The sequence below is a fragment of the Peromyscus maniculatus genome, chromosome 1 (genome assembly GCF_049852395.1).
Source record: "Peromyscus maniculatus bairdii isolate BWxNUB_F1_BW_parent chromosome 1, HU_Pman_BW_mat_3.1, whole genome shotgun sequence".
In the NCBI taxonomy this organism is placed as follows: domain Eukaryota; kingdom Metazoa; phylum Chordata; class Mammalia; order Rodentia; family Cricetidae; genus Peromyscus; species Peromyscus maniculatus.
Genome location: NC_134852.1, coordinates 102,675,086 through 102,700,748, shown reverse-complemented (window position 1 = coordinate 102,700,748; position 25,663 = coordinate 102,675,086). Strand labels below are relative to the sequence as shown.

General features: G+C 38.1%; 1 protein-coding gene across 20 annotated transcripts in view; it reads right to left on the bottom strand.

The window, feature by feature from the left end:
• Nucleotides 1–25,663, bottom strand: part of Dlg2 (discs large MAGUK scaffold protein 2) — a 1,859,766-nt gene that overhangs the window by 688,481 nt on the left and 1,145,622 nt on the right. The window lies entirely within an intron of this gene.

Genomic DNA, 25,663 nt, shown 5'->3' with positions numbered 1-25,663 from the left:
ACAGGTGTCTAATAAATCGGCTAATGGGTGAGGTATTGTATATTGTAGAGAATATTATTTATAAATGATCTTCTTATTCTGTGTTCATAGTCTATCTGTTTCCCTTGTAAACTGGTTACAAGAGAATAATATAAAAGGGCTAGGGATATAGTTCAGTAGGAGAGCATGTGCCTAGCAGTTATCAGGTCTTGGGTTCTGCTCCTGACACTGGCAACAGAAACAAACAAAATCAGAAGCAAAAAGGGCCTTTCTTTATTAAAGCACTGTAAAGATTTGAAGGTAAACAGAGATTTATCCTGAGTTCTTTCTTCTTGGCTTGCTTTTCTCCCTGTTTTCTAAGTCCTAACTCCAGGAAAACAAAGTACACCATCTTCTTTCACTCCTACTAATCATAATTTAATCCTAAATCATACAGTGTTTGAAGCATAGGAGAAAATCATAAAATATTTCACACCTAAACTGAATCGTTTGTGTGAGAGGAAATGCTAGGAGAGACAGAGGAACTGTGAGTTCACTGCTGTGTAATTGTTATTGATCACAATGTGCTCATGTCTGTGGCGGGTCTGCAGCCTTGTGAGGCTTGCTTGTGAAAGTCAGCACTTGGTGTGGGTAACAACAGGAACAGGGTAGATTTTTTAGTTTTATTTTTCATCTTATAACTGTGATAATGCTAAATGCCTGACAACTAGCCTATCTCCATTTCTCTTCAAGATTAATACCCTACTTGGAATCTGTTTCAATGAAGAAAACCATTAAGGATATATAAGAAACATGATGGTATTTAGAAAACAGAGGTTTGCTAAATGCTGCTGGCATTTGTTGGTAGCAGAGAATATATTGTGCAGATGTCCTTGTACATTGTCATTAAATACGCAATGGACTCTTTGTTCTTCAAGCTGGAAGACTACAAATCTCTAAATCTGAAATGCCAACCAGTTCCTGGTCCTGCATCTGCCTTAGCTTTCAAGGGAAGACGTATGTTTTTCTTGGCTTCCTGTTTTGTACAGACTCTCTAGTGGTCAGCTATTCTGTATGTAACATAAGGGTTTTGCTTGCTGTACTTTAACAATATTTCAGGGGATAATGAAGAGATATTGGGGCTGGAGTGATAGCTTAAGAGGTAAAGTGTTTACTGTACAAGCGTTGGAATTTGGATGCCCAGAACTCATAAAATACTCAGGAGCAATGGCTCATAATTGTAATTCCTGAGCTGGGAGGGAAGACACAAGAAGAACCCCAGGACTAACATCCAGTCAACTAACAGATGAGTGAGTACCAGGCCAGAGAGAGACCCTGATTCAAAAAATGAAGTGTACAGTATTGTGAGGAATCATATCTGAGGCTGACCTCAGACCTGCATATTCATTCATGCACACCTGCAGATGCAGGTGTCCCCCCCCCCCCCCCCGCCACAAACATGCATATATGCACACACAAAGAGAAACTCTAGCAGAAGTTAGAGGTGAACAATGGTTTCCAGAGTAAGTTGTCTTCCCTCTGCACTCACAGACCTATGTGTCCATTGAAATTGTGGCCATACACACACTGGATCCTCAATTTGTTTTACAATGGGCATTGCCAACAAATCAGAAAGAGGATTAGCTCTTCTTAAATCTGGTATTTGAAGCTAGGCATTCATGACTCTTCCTCCTTTTCCCCTGCCATTCCATAGCAAGTTTTGCCATTTGCTTTTATGCCATAAGGCATGGAGCCCACAACTCTGCTCTCAGCAGTGGCTTCTGGGATCAATGGAGCTCAGTTGTATCACCTAACTCTAAAGGCCAACTATTAAGAAGGGTTAGATGATTTCTGAGTTTAATTGTAACTCCATTTCAATTATTATTAAGGTGTCAATACAAATAGTTTCCAATAGTAATCATCAGACAGGAGTTCAAGACAGCTCACTTTTATGATGCTATTATCAGATTGAAATAATCTCTCTGAAATTTTGAGCCATATTTAAATGTAAGTGATATGTTATGTAGTCGATCTATGGCATACTATGAAAAGTCATTGGGATCATATATGAACACATCATGTAACTTTTGAGAGCAGACGTTACTTTAGGACAATACTAAAGCTTCAACAGTATTCTTAAGAGTGGGGACAACCTTGACAGAGCACATTTAGTTAGGAACTCTCCTCAGGGTTTAACTCACATCTCAGTAACCCTCAAAGAATCTTAAAACAGTCTAGTATCTATATTTATATAGGGTAAAACTGAGTAACAGAGGCTGAGGAAACCATCTAAGCTAACAAGCTGCAGAACAGAGATTAGATCCAGGGCCCAAACCTAGTCAAATCTCCAAAGCAGGGCAAAGCAGGACACTAGGACTGAGAGTCTAGTGGAGTTCGATCTACTGATATATTTCTGATCCCAGTCATTTCTGTTCTTAGTAATGAAAAGTAATTGAATTTAAACTTTTTTATAAGTTGTAACAAGAATGAGCATGTAAGGAAAATAGATTTTGCCAATAGTCCCAGCTGTGGTAGCAACAGGCCCACTAACAGCAATGGTAGAATAATTTTTAGTTTCTACACAAGCTAAAAATGAGAAATGTCTATAATCTCAGCATGTAGAAATCTGAAGCAAAAGGATTTTAAATTAAGGCCAACCTAGGTATCATGGGGAGACCAATCTCAAATTGACAAGATGGAGCTGCTCCTGTCAGTCCTTCTAAAAGGACTGAAAAGCTGAGAGGTTCTGGAGAAATGGTTTTTATGCACAGTATCTGACCCTACCTGAATGTATCCTAACCCTGGTACCTACTTGTATTGTTTATTATATCTGCTTCAGATGCAGGTAAGTTTTACCTTCAGATTGAGATGTTAAAACGGAGAGTGAGGAAAGGTGAATAACTTCTCTGGCAGAAACACATGTATTTTAGACAGACACTTGTGCTCCTGTCTTTGGCTATGAGGCTATTGAAAGAAAGGAATGCAAAAAAAAAAAAAAAAAAAAAGAAGGAATTCCCAGGAATCTTCTTCTGGGAGAAGTCTACATGTACCCAGAGGAAGAAGTCATCTCCTGGATAAAGATTTACAGTTTGTCAGATGACCTCACAGGATACACTAACTTTGACGGAGGCACTAGGATCTGGGACAATGATGGGCAGAGGACCATACCTTGGTTAGATTGCATCATTATGCATATCTCTTGCTTAATATTGAAATCATTCCTTCTGGTCAGAACCCCAAAGATAAATGTGTGTGTGTGTGTGTGTGTGTGTGTGTGTGTGTGTGTGTGTGTGTGTGTGTGTGTTTTGGAAGGTGTCACTGGATCTCTGGCCTCTTCCTAGGGTGTCTACCTTGAACAAATAATTTCCTTTCTGCTTTTCATTGTTAAAAAAAAAGACAAAGGGCATTGCTTTTGAGCATCTTCCTACTACATAGGAATATTTAACGAAAGCTTTGGGTACTAATAGTACCTATTATAGTACCAGCACAACACAGGTTTTGATGTGCATGACTTAATTGCTACTAGAGGAAGTTTCTATTGCTAACTATGAACAGCTTGTTTACTTGTTTCTGTTGTAACAAATACTTTCAGAGTTCTGATTTGCAGTTTTCAGAGTGTGTGAGGCAGGTGGGAATGGCTGAGTACAGATTTTATCTATTGTAGATATCACATATCTGTGCTAATAGCTACAATTGATGAATTAATAAAATATCTGCAAATGAGTAATATTGGAATATAGGGGAGGCATTCTGTATCTAGTGTCACTTTGTGTGTGTGTGTGTGTGTGTGTATTCCAGATATATATATATATATATATATATATATATATATATATATATATATAACACAGAAAGATAATGATGATGCAAACTACACATCTGATGTAGAGAAGAGAGATTTTTTTTGTCGTGGTTTTCTTTTATTTAAAAAGAAAAAGCAGCAACTCATTCCACTTTATCAGCAGTCTCAAAAAGTTTACAGTCTTACACTGCTATAATTATCCAGGTCACTTCTAGTTAAGTGCCTTCCCCCATCTTAAGCTGAATGTCTCCACAGATTGTCATCTTTATTTCTTTACTATTAGGAAATTCTTTAATATTGTTGTCCATATTCTTTAGAAAGTATTAGGCAGAAAACTGGGGTATCATTAAAAAGAATGGGAAGTAAGGGCAAGAAGAATAAAATAGAAAAATGAATCCAGCAAGCTGGAAGATTATGCATCAAGTAATATTTAGAATCCAGAGAGGACAAAACACACTTGGAACACCATGAACTAGGACTGGAAGCCATCACTGAACAAATGCTATTTAGAGCTGACCTAAGCAGGCCCCTCAAGAAGAGCCAGTGGCAGTCCAGGGAAGTCATCCTGGAGCTGAGAAGGCAGATTTTGAGAATACATGAGGCAAGGATCACTTCCTCTTCCTCATCTCATAACTGCTGAAATTGGTACTCTCATGGATTAATCAGTCACTACAGATTCACTTAGCAAACATCTTGTTTTTTGCAGTGTAGACTATTAGGGAGAGATGAGAATCACATGGTCTTGCCATGTAGGAGTTCACAGGGTCATGGGGACACGGGAGAAAACCATTAGAACTACTTATAGTACAAAACACAAAAGTTGAAAAAAAAAACAGGACAAGGATAAAATCAAGTGGGGTGGGTGTTAGGTGGCTGTTAGATTTTGAACAGGAAACTGGCCCTACTGACTTTCTAACTTGGAAGTGATGATGGCAGTGTCATGTCACAGAACATTTTACTTGAGTCCCTACTCCCTGTTCATCAGGGCTTCAAAGAAAGGGCAAAGAGTACCAAGTGATGTCAGGCTTGTGGGAAGGTATATACGGAGGATGTGAGTCATTTCTTGAATGACTGAGTTTCTGATGCCAGCTATTCTCAACAGACTTGTTCATCTTTTCTCCAACTTTGTTATCTCCTTTCCTTCTGCATTTTATCTCTGTGTCACTGGTCACCCACTGGCCAGTGTACTAAGGTTCTCTGGTTGTAAGCACAGAGAAAGCCACTCAAGTTAGAGGTAGAGAAACTCTGATTTTACTGTCAGGCTAATGGCATAGGGGGAGCAATGAGGCAGGCCAGTTGAGGAGCTTGAACTGAGAACTAAGAATACTGAACTAAATGAATGAATACCATTGCACCTGGTCTTTGATGGAGAGATGCCCAGAGACAAGTAGCAAGATGGGTAGATGAAATGCACTAATATCCTATGGAATGCCAGACTGAATGACTTTACTAAATCCACTTTGATGACTAACAACATAAAGGAAAACATCACAGCACATGGAAGGAAGAGACATTATGTGCCATTTAGTCAAGAGGCAATGAAGTCTCTTTGGAATTGATGGTGCCACAAAGAAAGGTAGGTGTCCCTTTGTAAAGGGCCTAGAATAGAGGCTGGCAGATACCAGAGGCTCCAGAATATGGGAATGAGTTCAACAAACTGATAAGTGAATAAAAACACAGATAAGCTTTATGAAGAAGAACTCCTAACTATGAGGTTATTTTACAACTTACATAATCACTTGAATAAAACATAAAAGCTTTAAATTTGTCTGATGCCCAGAGATACTAGAAGGTGCCCCAAAGCTCCATGATAGAATGAGTTACTGGGATTTCATAAAGGATCTTCACTCATCTCTGCATTCAATATTTATTAGCTTACATGGGCCAAGCACTTACTACTAAAAGATATGGAAAATCTTTGTTGATATTTTAAACTCAGAGTTGTTGGGTCTAGCAGATGAACCTAGCTGACTTGATTTCTATCTCATCACTGTAGGGCACAATCTGATTTGTGAATCAAATGTTGAAATTGAGAGGTGTACAGTTTGGTTTCCATAGTCTCTGAAGAATATATATATATATATATATATATATATATATATATATATATATAGAGAGAGAGAGAGAGAGAGAGAGAGAGAGAGTATTTGCTACCCCAAGTTTATTATCACCAAGGTGAATTTCAGGCTTTATGGTTACTGGCTGATCCTCTAGAAGTAATTACACTATAGTTTTAGATTATGCACCTGTTATTAGTCTACAGAACTGTATTGATTGAAATTCCCTTCATAGTCATCATGTGTGAGAAATGATACTGAACATCCAAGATCCATACAATTCTCATTACTTGCTTGGAATCCACTCTCACAGTTCATGCAGGGGGACTGTTTACCTGTTTGGGAACTGTTTAGGCCAGTTTCTCTAAGACCAACAACATTGGTAAGCATCTGTACTTCTTATACAACATTCATTTTGAAATATTTAACTTTTAAAATTATTAGGGTTATTTTTATAGGGTACAATTATCTGAGCAAAACAAACTGCCATTTATTTAATATGATAGAACCAGTACAAAATTTAAGATATCCTAAACAGTGAAGGATATCATTAATCTGAAATGCCATATGTAACTATGTATGTATATATTTGTGTATGCAAATATGTTTGTATAAATACAATATGACTATATAAAATACATATCATAAGGCTATAAAGTACACATAGATGAGAACGGAGTCCTTTTCTAAGGTCCAAATTGAATGATCAAATCAATTTGAGGCTCAATTTATAGATTATTTTTTAAATTATTTTAACACTAGCTATAGTTCCTTATTTGTTTCATAAATTGTAATGGTATATATTTAACAAAGCTTTGAAGGTATTAGAAAATGTTTGAAACATTGGAAATTTCCCAGCAGCTTCCCAGCAAAATGACAATTTGGCATGTTTATGTGTATGTGCATCCTAGCAGATATTAGAGTAGAAGACAGAGTAGCCCATGAGGTGTCAGTACTGACTCAACAGCTGTGTTCCACATAGAGGCATATTCTGTGTATTAAGATATAACTGTCTATGCCACTATCCTATCTGCAACTATCAGATAAAGAATTGTTGTTTTTGTACACTGGTTCAGATAGAAATGATTTTATGAGGTCAATATAGACAAAACTACTGATAAAGTGCCATGAAGCAACTTGAAATTCCCAATTTTGAATTAGACTTTCCTCAAATGCTCACTGAGCTCTCCTTGTGTGACAGGCACTGTGTTAAATTCTGGGAGTAGAAGACTGCACACAGTCACAGAATTCCAGACAGAAGAACAGAAAATAAACAAATGTCAGTCCCTTTTTCTAACTTTCCTTTTCACCTCTCTCTGAGAAATTACAAAGTATCAGGAAGACCAAGAATAAAATACTTAAACATGTTTGTTGATAAACTAGAGGTTCATACTAGCAACCATGAATGGGGAAAGCAAGGGTATCTAAGAGCCTGCTGCCTAAGGAATAGCTGCTGGAGATTCATGGGGAATATCAAACTTTCCTTCATAAAACCAAGAAATAAGAGTTTGAGAAACATAGAAGCAAACTTAATATATAGGTTCCAGTTCAAAACAGAATCATTATAACTTCACATGGTCTGGAGAGCTTCCAAACACCAGTTTTTTAAATTCCTGACAAAAACTGTGTCATGTATTGTTGCTATTCAAGATCATCCCACAAGAACACAGAATTCAATTGGAAGAAACTCAAATATGGCAGTCTTTGAAACATTTAGGTGATTCCTAAAATGCAAAGAAATCATGATCACATCCAGTATGAGAACTTGGAGAGTGATTGGAACTTTTTAAAAAAAAGTTGGATTTTCTAATTGTTGAAAGAAGCATAAGTTCATGTGCCATAAGTAATATATTTCATGGAGGAAGTTCATCATGATTTTAATAAGGATTAATTTTGAAGGATGTTCTATCATTCTTCATTTGTTTTCTCAAAACTTCCAAAACACATTAAATCAAAAGAATTAACTACTTCAACACACTTCTTTCAGGTATTGTTCAAGTAACCTCAGTCTATCTATCATAGTCAGCCTCATCCCCCTAGCTGGATAAATTGTAAGAACAGAAATCATTTTGACAATACGGAATAAGAAAAACTCATTTATTGAATCATTTTATGTATCTATAGATTCTATCGGGCATGTTTACAGATCTGTAAGCATAGTATCACTACTGAAGAAATGATATTACTTCTTAAGAGAGTCTGTAATCTGGAGTTTATTCAAATCAGCATAGGATATGAAATTGAAAGTTAATTCACGACCTTTTATGTCTATCAAAACCACCTGCCAAAGATATTCAAGTTACTCTGAGTACTTTTTGTATACCAACCAGGAACTATACACTGCAAGTAACTTCAAGCATTAGTGTAAGGAATAGCAATATTATACATTCCATCTTTAGTGCATGCCACTATTAGAAACTACTGTCCTCATGGTATTAATTTGGATCACTATTACTCTTTCTCATTGATCAATATTTGGTCATACTAAGAATACAGAATTCATACAAAGTAGACAGAAACAGACACATCCTGAGCAACAGAGATGATACATCTTTAAATATACAGAATGCCTTTCTTTCTAATGTGACAAGAACGAATGAGATGAATAAAAGAATCCCTAAGTAAATAAGGTATTTTCCTTACCGGAATGAATGCATGTTGCATAGCCTCTTCACATTGTTTTAAGGAAGCAATCGTATCCCACAAAAGCTGATAATTCTCAGCTCGGGAAGCACTTGGCCGTTGCATATCGAAAGCTGCTAACATTCAAACTGAGCTCAAAGAACCCAGTTGAAGAAGGAAAAAAAAAAAAACCCTGCAGATCTGTTACATAAACTTCTTAATTAGATCGGCTACCCAAACTGCTATCTTAAGACTTTAAAAAAAGTTAATCAGAACATTTCTTTGGGGGGATAACTGGGCATGACTTGAATAGAGACAGATGTTTTCATTGGGAAGTATTTTCTTTCCCACACTTGTGAGAAGCAATCCTATCAGTGTTCCCCTGTCTTCATATGGGTCTGGCAAAACTGCACATACCATAAGTGTGTGTGTGGGAAGAAGTAGGAGGGAGAGAGTGGTGAAAAACACTTCTACCACAAGCTTTAGGTGGCAGGCTACAGAGGTAGAATTTGAGTGAGAAATAGTAAAATGGCAGCAAGTGGATAATATACACATGTGCATGTATATAGGCAGGTACCTGAATTTGTCTGCTATGTGAGAAACGCATGCACACTTACAATGCCTTTAAGTATCTCCAGCTCTCATCTAAGTTAACACAGAACTGATTTAATTCTTTTGTAGTGGACTATCACCTTTCAACAGCACAAGTTCCTCGTCTGAGATGATACCTTAAGACTAGTCAGAAAGCTTATGATAATTAAATAAGGTCAGAGGTATATTTTAGAATTTAAAAGTAGTTAGAAGAACTCTGTGCTGCTTGTGCATAGGGAAACAGTCATATTTATTTCTTGTTTTAGATAGCATTCACAGAGATAATGTAAGAACAGCCCTAACTTTGTGCATTTTTGAGACCTAAGAGATTTCTGCACAGAGCCAGAATGTGTTAATTCCAAAGAAATATGTTTGTGTACTTTACCAGCAAAATGTCTAGCATAGTCAGTAAGCAGAATAGGAATAGACTTTCAACATATATTATATTCTGATTTTCTTTCACCAGAGACGGCAGCCTGCCATGGTCTCTAAGGGTTCGCTGAGGTAGGGGGAAAGCATTTTGAAGAAAATGCTGAGTTGTAGCAAGATAGTAAGGAACACAGATGCTCAAAGCTAGCTTCACAGCCAACAGTGACAATATTTATTGATGCATTGTGAGAAGGAAAAGGTAAATGGAGAAAAATATATAACATAATAAATACACTGTACATTCAAATAGTGTAAAGCAAGGTGTAAGTGTAGGTAGGAGCCTGATAACACAAATGAAAGATTCTTGCTGTATTATTTTTGGAAGACCTGCATGATTTGGGTTACCTAGTTTTTCTGCCTCTGTACCATGGTGATGGCGCATTTGTGCATACTAATGACCTTGTAGTATAAAAGTCCCCTAAACTGATGCACAGACTCTTCTATCTCATTTACTATATATAAATATATGATATATATATGATATACATGTATATATCATATATATATAATGTTACATATAATATATATTTTAAATTGAAGGAACAGGAGATACAACTGACCCTTCAGGACTTCCTACCTGGGCAAATTGGTAGGAAGATTTTTTTCCTCAGTATTGTGAGCATCCATCATATGGCTATTGCCATCAGTCAGTTTGCTTTTCAATATCAATTCAACCAACCTTTTCTTTTCCTCATTCATGGTGTTCTGTTCAGCTCACACCCACAGTCCCTCCTCTGCCTTCATTCCTGCCCTTATCCACTCCCATCTGCCCCAGCCACATGCTGCTGCTTCAGGCACTGTGGCTGGCCAGCCCACCACTTCCCGAAAATATTCCCTCACTAGTAAAGGTTCTGAATTTCTCAGGCAGTGACTGGAAAGTAAGTGCTTTTGTTTTTAAAGTCATCCTCCAGAATCCTAACCTGTCTTTTCTAATTTCCTTGAGCAAAACAGCAGCACTATTTTAGGGTGCAGTTTCTGAGGCTTATTCATGCCCTTTATTCTAGACTTTATCAATAATGTGACAAGAAGCTCCAAAAGGTTCCATTTTTCTTAATCTTTGTAAAAAAAAAAGTTAGAGAATTCACAATCTACCTGTAGAAAGTAAACATGAAAATGTTCTCCAAATCTCTCTTAACTCATCTATTCACTTAATTTATAACCATATGAAGCATCTCCTGTGTGCGATACTTTGTGATAATTCTTTGAGTAAATGGACATAGAAAAAGTTGAATCCACTCTTTTTTTATTATTATTAAGAGATTTTTTTATTTATTTTACATATCAACCACAAATCCTCTCTCCTCCCTCCTCCCACCCCCCAGCTTTTCCCTCAACCCTCCCCCCCATTCCCACCTCCTCCAAGCCAAGGTCTCCCATGAGGAGTCAGCAAAGTCTGGTACATTCAGTTGAAGCAGATCCAAGCCACTCTTCCCTGAGTCAAGGCTGCACAAAGTGTCCCACCATAGGCACTGGGCTCCAAAAAGCCAGCTCATGCACCAGGAATGGGTCCCAATCCCACTGCCTGGGGGCCCCCTAAACAGTTCAAGCTAAACAACTGTCTCACCTATTTAGAGGGCCTAGTCCAGTACCATGGGGGCTCTTCAGCTATTGGTCCACAGTTCATGCATTTCCACTAATTTGGCTTGCCATTTTCCCATGATGATCTTGATGTGTAAAGCAAAGGATAACCAGACTGCAACCCACAGCTCCAGGGAGGCTAGCTAGCAGGTAGAACCCTAGGAAGGGCGCATGGATTGCCCAGTGAAGGAGAAATAGATGAGATCTACATGAGCAAACTGGGGGTGGGGCGGGTAATGAAGGGCAAGGGATGGGGGATGAAAACATAGGAGAACAGGAGGTTAGAGCTGGAACAGGGACAGAGTAGGGGAGCAAGGAAAGAGATACCATGATAAATGAAGACATCATGGGAATAGGGAGAAACAGAGTGCTAGAGAATTCATAAGGATGACACCACCTTAGACTACTGGCAATAGTCCAGAGGGTGCCTGAACTGGCTTACTCCAGTGATCAGATGGCTGAATAACCTAACTGTCATCATAGAGCCGTCATCCAGTGACTGATGGAAGCAGATGCAGAGATCCACGGCCAGGCTCCAGGCCGAGCTCCAGGAGTGCAATTGATGAGAGCGAGGAGAGATTCTATGAATACATTCTTAAGGAACGTTAACCGCGATAGGAAGGATGACAGATTGGTACAAACAAAAAGACAAGTCTAAACATCTAAGTGATAAAGAACAGGCATCCTAAACTAATCTCACAGAGATAGAAACCAAACCAAACATCCCCAGGACATCACCATGGGTTCATGAAGACTCCAAACTAGTCTAGAGCCTGAAGTTGATAAAGCAATAGAATATGCAAAGGCAGGTTGGAGAAAGGGACATTGGAAGGGAGTGAAAGGATGCAGAGTGGAAAGGGGACATTGATAGTGTTTCGAAGGAACATGACACCATGAGGGAAATCTGCACACCAAGGACTATATAGCTTAACATTCAGATTTGGGCTGGAGCCAAGGCTATTATTATTATTACTTAGAGTTTTGTTTAAATTTTAAAATTGTCTTTATTTGTGAGAATTTCATACATATATACAACTAAATATGATCATGTCTACCCCAATTTCCACCTTCCAAATCCTCTCTTGTCCCCTAAAATGTGTCCTCTTCCTAACTTCATGGCTCTATTGTTTTAATAACACACTAGTACAAGGGGAGGTACCTAGTCTTACTGCGACTTGATATGCCATGTTTGGATGATGTTCATGGGAGGCCTGTCCTTTTCTGAATAGAAATGGAAGAGGAGTGGATGGGATGGGGCAGAGAAGGGGTGGGGGCATGAACTGGGAGGAGAAGAGGAAGGGGAAACTGTGGTCAGAATGTAAAAAAAAATAACTCACTAAGACCAGTTAGTGCTATACCCCAGCACCATGTACAAAGAGGTGTGCATTTAAGTGCTTTCTGCTAGTGACTGTTTTCCCTGTATTTTACTTGTGGTAAAAATGAAGTAACAGGGCCTAGATTCTCTCAACTAAAATAACCTAAACCAAAAAGAACTGCCTGGTTGACTAGATTCCAAGGATGGACACAAAACTACAAATAGCAATGAACACCTAGATAAAGAAAAAAGATGCCCTTCTTCATCTTTCTCTTGAAGATGGAATTTCCATACACCATGCAGGGGGGAGTTCGTTGTAGCCCCATGCACATGTATTGAAAAGATAAAGTGGGATTTATGAAGAGAGAAAGCATGAAGGAAAAGTTACCCTTATACCAATCTAGATGGAGATAGTGCAAGAAAATCAACACCAAAATTTCCCCATGGATATAGGTGAAATTCTTTTAAAACAAAATTTTAGTAAATTTAGTCCAATGATAAGTAAAAAAAAGGCAATGAATGATGAGCAATCAGGTGTTAGACTGGCAGCATAAAGATGGTTTAACATCTGAAATGAAGCATATAAATCACTTTATTAAGATTTTAAAAGAAAAAAGACAAATGGTAGCTCAGCATCATGATAAACACAGAGGGATATTTTACAAAAGTTAATATTTATTCCTCACTTAGAAACAAAAACTGGGACAAAAATCTTCCTTCTCACTACTTCATTCCTTCTCTTCAACATTGCTTGGGAGGTTCTAGGTAATGCAACACAGCAAGAGAAAGAAATAAAATTGAAAAATAAAATATGTTTTCTTACAGATTGTATAAACATGTATGCAGAAAATTCCAGGAAGTCTGAAGGGAAGCTACTTAAAATTTGAAGCAGTTTTAATAAGCCTGTAAAATATAAGCTTAACACATAATGATCAACTGTATTCTATACACTATGGGTAGACAAAAGGAAATAAATGATGCTTTCGTCATGATAAAAAATGTCATAGAAAGATGTGCATAAGTCACCTGCACCGTAAAGATGTATGAATGAAGTGAGTGAGTGTGTGTGTGTGTGTGTGTGTGTGTGTGTGTGTGTGTGTGTGTGTGTGAACATGCTAGAGACTGAATGTAGGGACTTTCCTTTGCCAAGAAAGGACTATACAATTAAGTTATAGCCTAGTCTTAAAGAATAAAATTCAAAGGTGTATTACAGTAATGATACAATTGTACTGAAAATTGACTCATAGATCTAACACAATCCTAACCCAAATCCCAGAAGTTATGAGACACCATTGAAAAAGAAAATGAAAAAAGGAGAAAAAGGAGGAGGAGGAGGAGGAGGAGGAGGAGGAGGAGGAGGAGGAGGAGGAGGAGAAGAAGAAGAAGAAGAAGAAGAAGAAGAAGAAGAAGAAGAAGAAGAAGAAGAAGAACTAACAAAAAAACACTACCAGATTTCTTGACTTATGAAGTAAAGATGACCAAAATAGTCTGTGATAGCATCAAGGTAGATACACAGATCTGCAGACAGCAGATCTGCAACAAAGATACAGGGCCATTCAGTGGAGAAATGCCAACTTTTAAAAATAATGAAATATTGGTTATCCAGTATGCAAAACAACAAACCTTAATCTACATATCTTCTTTCAAATATATTATACACCTGCATGAAAACTCTAAATAAAGTGTCCAAAAGGAACTAGAAGAGAAAATTGTCATGATCCTGGATTAGCTGTAACACCTAAAGCACAATCCATAAGGGAAAAAAACTGGTAAGGTAAATGTGGTTAAATTAAAAGTTACTGTTATTTGAAAATAGTGTTAAAGAAACATACTGTTGGTCAAAACAACAAAACCTGCAATGAAATAACTCCTAATGATATTCTGCTGTAGTCAAAGACCCATTCACTGCTTAGCTATCATCAGAAATTCTTTCTCCTGCAACAGATGGGAACAATAAAGACCAGACACAATGCAGAGAGTGAGATATCTTGGAACACTCGGCACTAAATAAGATGTCTCTATCAAATCCCTCCCCTCAGAACTTAAGGAACTCCACAAAAAAGAAGGCAGAAAGAATGTTAGAGCCAGACGGGATGAAGAACACTAAGAAAGCAAAGCTCTTTAAATCAACATTAGCAAAGCTCACATGAACTCGCTAAGATGCAAGCTACATGGAAAAGACCTGCATGGATCTGCATGGGGTCCTCAGAGTATATATTATGACTTTCTGGTTTCGTGTTTTTATGGGATTCCTGAGTGTGCAAATGAGTGGGTCTCTGATTCGTGTGCCTTCTCTTGGGCTCTTTCCTTTCCTTCTGTTTGTTTTGCTCAACTTGTATGTGATAGTTTTTATTTTATCTTATTATATTTTATTTTGTTAAAATGTATTATTATCTCTCAGAAGCCTTTTTTTTTCTAATGAGAGACAGTAGGAGAGTGGATCCTGGTGGGAGATGGGGTGCAGAGGGGCTGGGAGGAGTAAAGGGAGGGGGAAATGTCATCAGGCTATATTATGTAAGAGAAGAATATATTTCCATAGAAGAAAAAATAAACAGACAAGCCATTGAATACAAGAAAATACTTCGCGTCACATATTTGATTGTGGGCATGTCTATGACATAGACAGAGAAACTCAAAAGAAACATTAAAAAAAAAGAGAGATCAAGTTAGACTAAGATCTGCATAGGTAATTCAACCTTGTAGATATACAAGCATCAAAAAAGCATGGGGAGGTGATGAGGAGAGTAAATTATTATGTAAACTTATTAAATTCATAGTGAGGTATGTGACATGCCAAGTGAACTCACTACAGGTAGAGCATATCAAGTAAAGATACAGTAGTTCAGAATTCTAATATATTGTGAGGCTGTATTATGGCACAAGTCCTTCAGAACAGTTCTGTGGTTGTTTGAAAATCTAAATGTAATTCCACCTGTATGTTAAGTATTAGACTCTTAGAAGTCATTTACCCAAGAGAAATGAAAGCATACGAGCAGCTGGATATCTACAAATATTTGTAGTTATTTATTTTTTAATACCCTCAAAATAAACAACACAGCCAACAGTTAGCAGATAAACGATTTGTGTTATACTCACACAATGGAATATTATTCTGCAACAAGGACCAAACTATTGATATATGTAACAAAATGGATACATCTAAAAAAAAATCAAAGGGTGAATGAACCTATAATTCTGGTGCAGGTGACAGAATGGAGAACAGTAGTTGCCTGGGACTTGGGGTAGAGGAGGTACAGGAGGAAGCTGGATAGATCACAAAGGGGAATGAAGAAATTTTGGGGCGATCAATAAAATCACTATCTTGAATAAATGGTTATATATGTCAAAACTTATCAAGGTGTACCTTGCTGAAGCTATTTTAAATTTTTTCTTTAAAAGTTCCTGGAACCATGAGAAAGTCTCACACTCCTGAGTTTTTATCCTAAGTGACAAGTTTTTAATCATTTCATGCTATACTCTTGTAATTTAACCGTTTATCTCTGGGAAAGGTGGCAGGGAGAGAGATTTAGGAAACAATAGCCTTCCAGCAGTAAGGGGAGCAAAGGGTACACATAAGCCTAGTCAGAGGGAAGGGCACACTTTCAAATGCAATGGGTCTCTCTTGGCTCAGTCATTTTGCTTTGACAATCTTTAATTATTCATCTCAACACCAACCACCTCAAGTATCTTGCAGTTATAATGTATGGATATATAAACACATTCTAATCTTCAATAATCCCATTACATTTCTAGCTAAGCCCTTCTCAAGGGCTTCAAATATAGCAAAGCTATGTCCTGCAGTATGGAACTGTGAACGACATGGAAGCTGGGACTCCTGTTCCAGGAAGACAGCAAACTGTCATGAAGTTACCAACTTAAAATTTCTGGTGGTTCTATAGTACTATCAGAACAGATATCCGTGCAATAGTGATATTAGTAATGGTACTAAAAGAATAGGAATATAGTTTCTGATTTCACGATCTAAAATATACTTTCCACTGCACCTCCATTCCCAACTTACAGATGGAGAAACAAGCTCACGGAGGGTTAGGTAACCCACTTTGCTACCTATGAGCTATGTGAGAACTGGACTAAGCTTTCACTTTGGAGACAATCCTAGCTCTTACCTTATAAAAGAGTTGAGGATTAAATGAATTAGTATTTGGAAAGCTGCAGCAGCTCTGATTCATGACACATAGTAAGTGCCATTAACTTCTATGAAATTAATTTATCTTATTTAGTAAATAATAATTACATGATTAATATTATTTCTTTTCTTCTAGCTCAATATGTATTTAACCAATGATCAATAATTATTCTGATAATTACTGATTCATCTTTCTTAATGACTAATTTCAGAGAGCAGAAGCCCATGTATAGCAAGCATCAGTACAATGCCTGAGAAGAGAAGGCATTTCTTATGGATTTGATGATATTGTTATTATTAATTGAACCGTATTTTAATATATTTACCAGGGTCTTATGAATTTACAGCAATTTACTGCATATTTGGCCAATGTTTTGTATATTTAAGATTCTGACATCTCAGTTCCATTAATATACACATATAAATATATATATGTAGTTCACTTAAGATTTTACCTTAGTAAAATCATGGGCACCAAACCCCATCAAAATGGGGGTCACCCCCTTTTAAATTGGAGAAAGTATGCCGAGTCCAGTGTTAACTAAGACCATTGATGTCTTTTGTCCTTCAGAAGTCTGAATTGCACATTTCAGCATTATGAAAGCTAGCCAGCTGGGAGAAAGATTCCTGGCCAGTTCAAGATTCAGTTCTCTATGTTCTACAGCTGAAGTGCATGGTTCATCAACAATAGGGTCTTATTATCTAGTTGCAGTGGTCATGTGAGAGCAACTGCTATAATCTGTGCTGTTTTGGTGTCTCTGGGGCCTTCGAGAGGAGTGAATCATGGGGAGGTAATTTGTGCTTGCTACTGAAATTCCATTTAATAACTCATATCTGCTGGGGCCAGTACTGTTCACCCATGAATACTGTATGCTGGGTGTTTAAACAAGAATGTGGGAAGGGGTTTGGAGAAATGAGGATTTCAGAGTGTGGTAACCAAAACTAAAGATACATGAAGCCTCCTGGTTTTTATTTGTTTGTTTTGTTTTAATTTAGATTTTACTTCTGCCCTGCATTGTAGGCGGCTTGGAATATACTAGATAACAGTACCGTTCCTGTGTCTACTTGTGACAACAGCCATCACCAAATGTCACTGGGGAACAATATCATATCCATTGGAGAACCATACCAGCTTTTCATGACTTGCAAACTTCTTTTTTTTTTTTTTACTTTCATGACGGAGGTGTTTAAAATATTTTCAACTCCCAAACTATTGTGCCAAACACATAGAAACCAGTCCATGTACTTTTATCACACATATATTTGTTAAAAATTAAAACACATATATACATATATGCAAATATGAATACACACATAAAAGCACCCACCAGTAAATACATGAGTGAATTTTATTCTCACCTACACAGTAAGAATGAGAGCTCCTATGCTTAAACTGAGGTAAAAGAACATGACAGGTAAGTAGCGAAAGGGAGGGTGCTAAAGCACTCTATTAAATAAGGGTAAATATTGGGGTTAGAGACGAGGCTCAGCAGGCAAGAACATATACTACTCTTGCATAGTAACCAATTTTGTTTCTCAGTACCCATGTCAGGCAGCTCACAACTGCCTGTAACTCCAGCTCCAGGAATTTGATGCTCTCTACTGACTTTTGCACAAATCTACACACAGATACTAATAGAAACACATAATTTAAAAACTAATATCTTTTTTTTTCTTAAACAGTAAATTTGATGGTTAGTTCTTGTCAGTTTGACACAGCTATACCTGGAAGAGAGAACTTCACTTGAGGAGTAGCCTCTATTGTATTGGCTTGTGAGCAGATTTGTGGTGTATTTTCCCGACTAACAACAGTGATTGATGTGGGAGGGCTCAGTGCACCATGAGAAGTGCCACCTCTTAGCAGGTGTCCGGGGATGTATACTAAAGCAATCTAGGTCATCTGAGGAGGCTACAGGGAGCAAACCAGTAAGTAGTGTTCCTTAATGGTTCAGCTTCAGTCCCTGCATCCAGGTTCCTGTTTTGGCTTCCATCCATGATGAATTGTGACATGTAAGTCAAATAAATACTTTCTTGCTCAAGCTGGGTTTTGGTCAAATGTTTTATCATAGTAGTATAAAAGTAAACTAGAACAGTAAACCTCAAACTTGAATCTAGGTCTGATTACATTTGGTTCTTTTATCAGTGTTCATCATTTTACCATCATTACTCAGATTTTTAGCCTTTTCAGAGTAACTTGCTTCTCTTCTTTCCAAGTCTTCAATAACATTTTGTTCTAATAGTCTCTGCATAGTAATATACACCTAGCACTACTTTCAGGGATAAAATCCTCAGAGCCTCACCATGGTACCCTATGAAGCTTTAGTCTGATGCTTTTAAAACCTCATATCATATTAAATATGAGAAGAACAGTGGCTTTGTGGGCAGGAGAAATAAAAGAGTGCTTTTAAAAACCAATAGTGAATATGCTTTCATGGTACCCTTAGCCTTGAGGTCCATTCTAGTAAGCAGCTTGAAGAAAGTAATCACATAGCAGGCTAAGAGACTCTGATCTTAATGAAGGCATTGCAGAAGTGTTAACTAGAACATGAAAGAAATTCTAAGGGTGGTTGATTAAAATTATCTTTTATTTCCATGCTGCCTAAGTATGGCCAAACAGAAAAATCTCAATTGGAAGCTGAAATTCTTTCAAATAGCATTTGCAGCATGTCCAATGCACTTCTATTTTCTAAGATATTAAATAAAGAGCTATAAATTTCAGCTATTCATGTTTTTCACTTTACACACACACACACACACATACACACACACACACACACACACACACACACACGGTGTTCTAAGGACTATGATAGCCAATGTGGTTTCTGTGTGAGGGTAAGGCATAGTGCTTCATTGCTATTTCATAACTGTAATTTTGCTGTTGCTATGAATCATAATGCGGTGAAAGGGTCCTCTGACCCCAGGTTGAGAACCATTGTTCTAAATAACACATTTCCACTGGGGTAGCCACTTGTCTCAGACAGTACTGCCAAGTCTTCAAGCCTCTGTCTACCTTTCCCAGTCCTTCCAACTCTCTCTGCTTGTTTCTTCTTTCTTGTCCCTATCTCTCTCCCTTCCTCTGGATCTCCCCCGGGTCTATTTTTCTTCTACATACACATACAAACAGGAATAACTTTTTTGGTAGAATTCCTGTGAGTGCAGCACTAATATTGAATGTAGGAACCAAATTTCTGTGATAAGATGACTGTGATCAGAGGAGATGGACCTAGATTGCTAGCCTTGACAAGGCACGTGTGCTGGATGAAAAAGCGAAGAGATGGAGCTTGATTAATATATATATATATATATATATATATATATATATATATATATATTCAGAGGGTAAAGAGATAGTACCTGATTCTATTATGTCTACAAGCAATAAAACATTAAGACAAAATAATACTAAAGGAAGAAGAAAAGCCCTAAATCTCCATTCCATTAATTATATACTACATGAATTTGAGGAACTTGGTTGTAATCACCAAGCCTTAGTTTTCTCCCTTATAAGTTATGAATGACAAATTACCAATCTTCTAGGATTGTTAGAAGGATCAAGGGAATATGTGCATCTAACTTTTCTTAAAAGATAAAAAAAATTGCTAAATTATAAATAATTGTGAGATACCATCAATATCGTTATTACTATTATTAGTGCTATCAGAAAGGAGAAGGGGAAGGCCCCAAAGCAAGGATGATGCACTTCTTCATGTGATTAAAATAATATGTGAACATACTGTATAAAATGAAAATATATCTTAGAAATGATTTGTTAAATGACTAGAAAAGTAAATACTATGGCTATAGATCATTCAGCTAGGCTTTTTTGCAGGCACAAAGTGAGTGAGAGCCAGAAGAGGGGTATAATGGACAGCTTCAGCCAGAGAGATAACTGGGCCTCTAGCGCTCATGAGTTCTAGAATGATTCACCCTAGAATTAAACCATTTACAGAATGCTAATTGAAAACCCATCTCATATTGGATAACATGTTTGGAATTACACCATGAAGTCAAGAAAGTGACATGGAAACTCTGTCAGTGTTGAAAGACTAGCACCACAGTGACAAATAATTCACCCCAGCAAATCAAGTTTACTGGCATTAGTGAGAATCAGTTGGCCCAGGGATCATAAACCTGTGCAACTTGGTGAAGCCTGAAGTTCTACAACACATTGAAACTTAAAAGAGTAAATGCAGAAGTGTAATCTTGGTGTACCAATGTGTTTTTAATCATTAGTCTCTACACACACACACACACACACACACACACACACACACACACACACACACACACACACACAAAGTCCTTAATAAATCTCTAGGCTTTTTGGAATACTTTTATTCAGCATTAATTTCATTTAAAAAAACATTTGGATGAACACTAATTAAGGAGACACTGTCTACTTTCCTATTATAATGAAAGGAAAACTGCTGTGATGAAGGTTTTTTAATCATTATATCTAATTAAAAAGTTAATCCTTAGGCTTCTCGTTCTTTCAAATGCAACAAAAGAGTTCCCCTTTCAAAACTGGAAGACAAAAGCATAGCTATTAGGTAACACAGCTTCTATGGCAAAGGTCCAGATGGAATTAAAGAATATTGGCTCAAGCTATTTTGAGGGAATTAGGAAAATTATAAAAACCTACCAAACCTTGGCCTTTACTGACCTGTTTTTAATACAGCAAAATCCATCATAGCACTGACAGTAGGGGCTCAAAAAGGTAATTGCAGCCTGAGCCTTTCATACATAGAGACGAACAGTCTTTGCAGCTCAGTGGATATGCAGCACAACTCACTCTGCTAGAATGCATTCAAGCAATAACAGACCAATGGAGGACCTAGAAGAGGGTTCTTCTGGATAGGTGAGTTACCAAGATCCAGAGGAATGAGCAACCCTTAAAAATCGATTTTATTTTTATCTATGTTTATATGTATGTGTCTCTGTGTGTACATGAGACATTCATGCAGTGCCTATGAAGGCTAGAAGAGGGCTACCTCTGCCCCACAGGAGGAGTTACAGGTGGTTGTGAGCTTCCCAATGTGAGTGCTAGGAACCCAACTGGGGTCCTCTGGAGGAGGAGCAAGTACTCTTAATGAGTAGACATCTCTCCAGCCCCACAGTCAGACACACATTCTCTGTCTCTCTGTCTCTGTCTCTGCCTCTCTCTCTGTCTCTCTGTCTCTCTCTCTCTCACACACACACATACATGAACACACACACACACACACACACACACACACACTAATTAATTTATTTTATATTCCAACTGAATTTTCTCCTCCCTCCTCTCCTCACTTTCCCTCTTCCCATCTCCACTCTGCTGTCCCCCTCCACTCCTCCACTGTTTTGTTCAGAAAGGGGCAGGCCTCTCATTGGTATCAACGAAATGTGGCATATCAAGTTGCAGTAAGACTAAGCACCTTCCCTTTATTAAAGCTGGGCAAGGCAATCCAATATGAAGAATAGGTTCCCAAGAGTCAGCCAAAGCATTAGGGACAGGCCCTTTCCCATTGTTATGAGTCCCACAAGTAAATCAAGCTACACACTGTTTCGTATATGTAGAGGACCTAGGTTGGTCACAGGCAGGCTCCCTGGTTGTTGGTTCAGACTGTGAGATCCTATGAGTCAGGTTAGTTGTTTCTATGGGTTTTCTCATGATGTCCTTGACTCCTCTAGCTCCTACAATCCTTCTTCACCACTTCAGCTGGATTCCCTGAGCTTGGCATAATGTTTGGCTGTGGGTCTGCATCTGTTTCCATCGGTTATTAGATAAAGGCTCACTGATGACAATTGGGGTGGCCACCAATCTGATCACAAGAGATGACCAGTTTAGGCTACTTATCCACTATTACTAGAAGTCTTAGCTGGGGTCGTCCTGGAGATTTGTGGGAGTTTCCTTTACATCAGATTTCTATTTGACCATGAAATGCTCCCCCATTTCCAGTACTCTCCCCCTCCATCCACCTCCTAATCTGATCCCTCAAGTTCCCATCCCCACCCACCCCCAGTCCACTCAAGGGATCTCTTCTATTTCCTCTTCCCAGAAAGGTTCACGTGTCACTCTTTGGGCCCTGCTTATAACCTAGCCTCTCTGGGTCTGTGGATTATAGCATTGTTATCCTTTACTTTATAGCTAATAAAGCATTGGTGGTTCAGTGGTAGAATTCTTGCCTCCCACACAGCCAGCCTTTTAAAATCATGTTCCAAACCCTGAAGCCTGATGCAGAAGGCAAAACAGGAATACTAATCAAATACAGAGGATGTATACCCAGGCTATACTCACTTACTCCAAGGGTAGAAACTAAAGTTCTAATACTCTAAGCTTATACTGCAGGATAAGTGGATCCTCATAACCACCTCTACTTCTAGTTTATATATTAGATATTTTAGGTGACTGTTAGATGATCACAAACAGAAAGGCTACATAATATTCTGGATGGCCAGGCTGCAAAGCATGGAAACCAGATTCATAACACATAAATTCATAACATTTATTTATTTTACATCCCCTTCCTCCTCTCCTTCTATCCTCCCCACACACCTCCCCTACACCCCACTCACATCTACTCCTTTGTTTCTCTTCAGAAAGGGGCAGGGAGACCTCTATTTTATAAGTGTGTTCTTGTAAGAGACTTCCTGGTTTTCATTAACAGGGCCAATTAGCAAGATTATTCCCAACAACTGTCTACTCACTGCAATAATACCCAGTGTGGCTTTTCATCTATTGTAAATTAATCCTCAGTAAAGCTTGAGTACCCACAGTTGCAAAACAAACAAATAGGACTAGATGTCAACTCTGATCATGGCCTTCACTGAGCAAAGGGAATGAGCCTCCTAATGGAATATCATCATAATTCCAGATAGAGCTCTTTCTACAAACTTGCCTCTCAGGGGAGGGATGAAAATGTTTTCTAACATAGAGGTTCCTTATATTTCATAGCCATTCTGACTTTATGTATTCTAAGTGGATCTTTGTTTGTCAATGTAATTGAGTTAAGAAATGGCTAGGAAAACACACTTTGGGGTGTTTCTATGAAGACATTTCCAAAAAGGATTAATGCAGGGAAGAAAGACATCCCTGAATGTGGGCAGCACCATCCCATGGGCAGAGGTACTGGGATTAATCAAAGGGAAAAGAAGAGAGAGCCACGTGAATGCTCACACTTTCTCTGTTTCCTATTCTAGCCAAATGTGAGCAAGCCCCCAATCACCATCACTGGGAGCCCCTCCTGCTGCCATTGAAGGGTTCACAACACCCCCCCCCCCCGACGGTCGCATTTACCAGGTGGACACTTCCGCCTAGCCAATTCCGGTCAGGCCGGACACCTCCGCCTAGCAAGTTCCGGCCAAGGCATCTCGCGTGACCAGAATCCGTGACATCACATGGCTACGTAAGCGCGCAACGTGACCATGTGATCTACGCACATGCGTGGAGTAGTGACGTGACCTGGCCACGCCCCCAGCCGGTTTTTAAAGCGGAGCGCCATATTCCCGGTTCTCTCTTCTCTCCTCTTCCTCTTCTCCATGCACGTGTCTCTCCCACAGGCCTGTGCACTCTCTATCCCTTTATCTCTAATAAACTCTTATAAGCGGATTCTGTCGTGTTTCGTGACACTTCCTTGTAGGGTAAGAACACAACGCAGCTAAATAACTAACAGCCATGACCTCTGAATCGTAATGAACTGTACCCACAAACCTTGAGCCAAAACAAACTTTTGTTACTTTTCCCCATGAATCTGCTTCTTGTCAGGTATCATCAGCATGATAAAAGTAAGGATACAGGCATGCATGGTGTAATGAGGAGAAATGAGAAATGTGTAATCCATGCTTTGCTATTGGTAGTTTGAATATAGTAAGATATAGCCTTGTGACTTTTCTGAGCCTTTATTTTTTCTAATATAAAGTGGAGACAATAACCCATCATCACAGGTATCTTCTGAGGCTCAAATATGAATTGTAAAAAGCTTTGGAATATTTATTATATTTTTGTAAGGAAACGAGTTCAGCATTTATTAACATCCACCAAGTACCACCATGTACAGTCCCTTGTGTACTGTATCTTTAATAAATGGATCTCATGATGTAGGCACAAGGCCATTTAGTGAGAAAAGAATGGAGTAGACCTATTGATAAATATATTTAGGAATTTAAAGCTTGTTATTTGTAGATATGAACTAAAATCATTTTTTCTATTTCCAAGGACAACACTTATCTCCTAGATATCAGGAATTAGACTTTAGTAGTACAATAATTTAAAAAGTATGGTTTCAAAATGAGTCAGCCGTGCTTTGAATTTTAATGCTACCATTTACTCTGTGTTGCCATGGAAACAGAAAATAGCTTAAACTCTTTGTACAGCATTGCTTTTTCATCTAGAATTGGGGAAGAAGCCCATATATTTCAAGAAAAATTCTAGAAAAAAATATTTATGCATAGCACATACTAGTATGGAACATAACATTTGGCAGGCTAGTTACTATTGTTTTATTATTCCTCATAGTACACTAAAGAATCAAAGGATCTTATGCTGTCTCACGAATTATTCTGAATAGTCTAGAGAAAAGGAAAATTTATTAAAGATTACTGAACATTCTCTAAAATGATTGAAGGATAGTAGGGTGAATTCAGATATATGAAATGAAAGAAGTCAATTTAGAAACACACCATGCAAAGGGTTATGTCTTAAATGAGTGAGGTGCCTAACCCTCAAAGGCACGTCTACAATGCCACCCTTATACCTAAGGCCCCGAGAACATCATGGAAGAGAGACGGAAGATGAGAGAACCACAGGATGAGAACATCAGCTACTAGTGTCTTATAGACAAGGCAGAGTTGCTGAACCATGACATCTCAACAATATGGCTGCTTAAACCTGCATAATGGCAAGGCCAGTTAAACCGCCAATGTCAATGGGGGAAATTTCACAAGGCCTCACCCATAAATGCAGAGCTATAGAGAGTAAATCACTGTGGAGAGAGGGAGAATCAATTTTCTCAAGGCACAAGTCCCCTGAGAAGTTAAATAATTCTAAGAAGTTATACCTAAATGTATGTACATATGGACACTAAGTGGATATATAATTATATACATACTTATACATATAATGATAATAAATATAGAAGGAGAGGTCATAAAATTGAGAAGGAGTTGGAGACAGGAAGAGT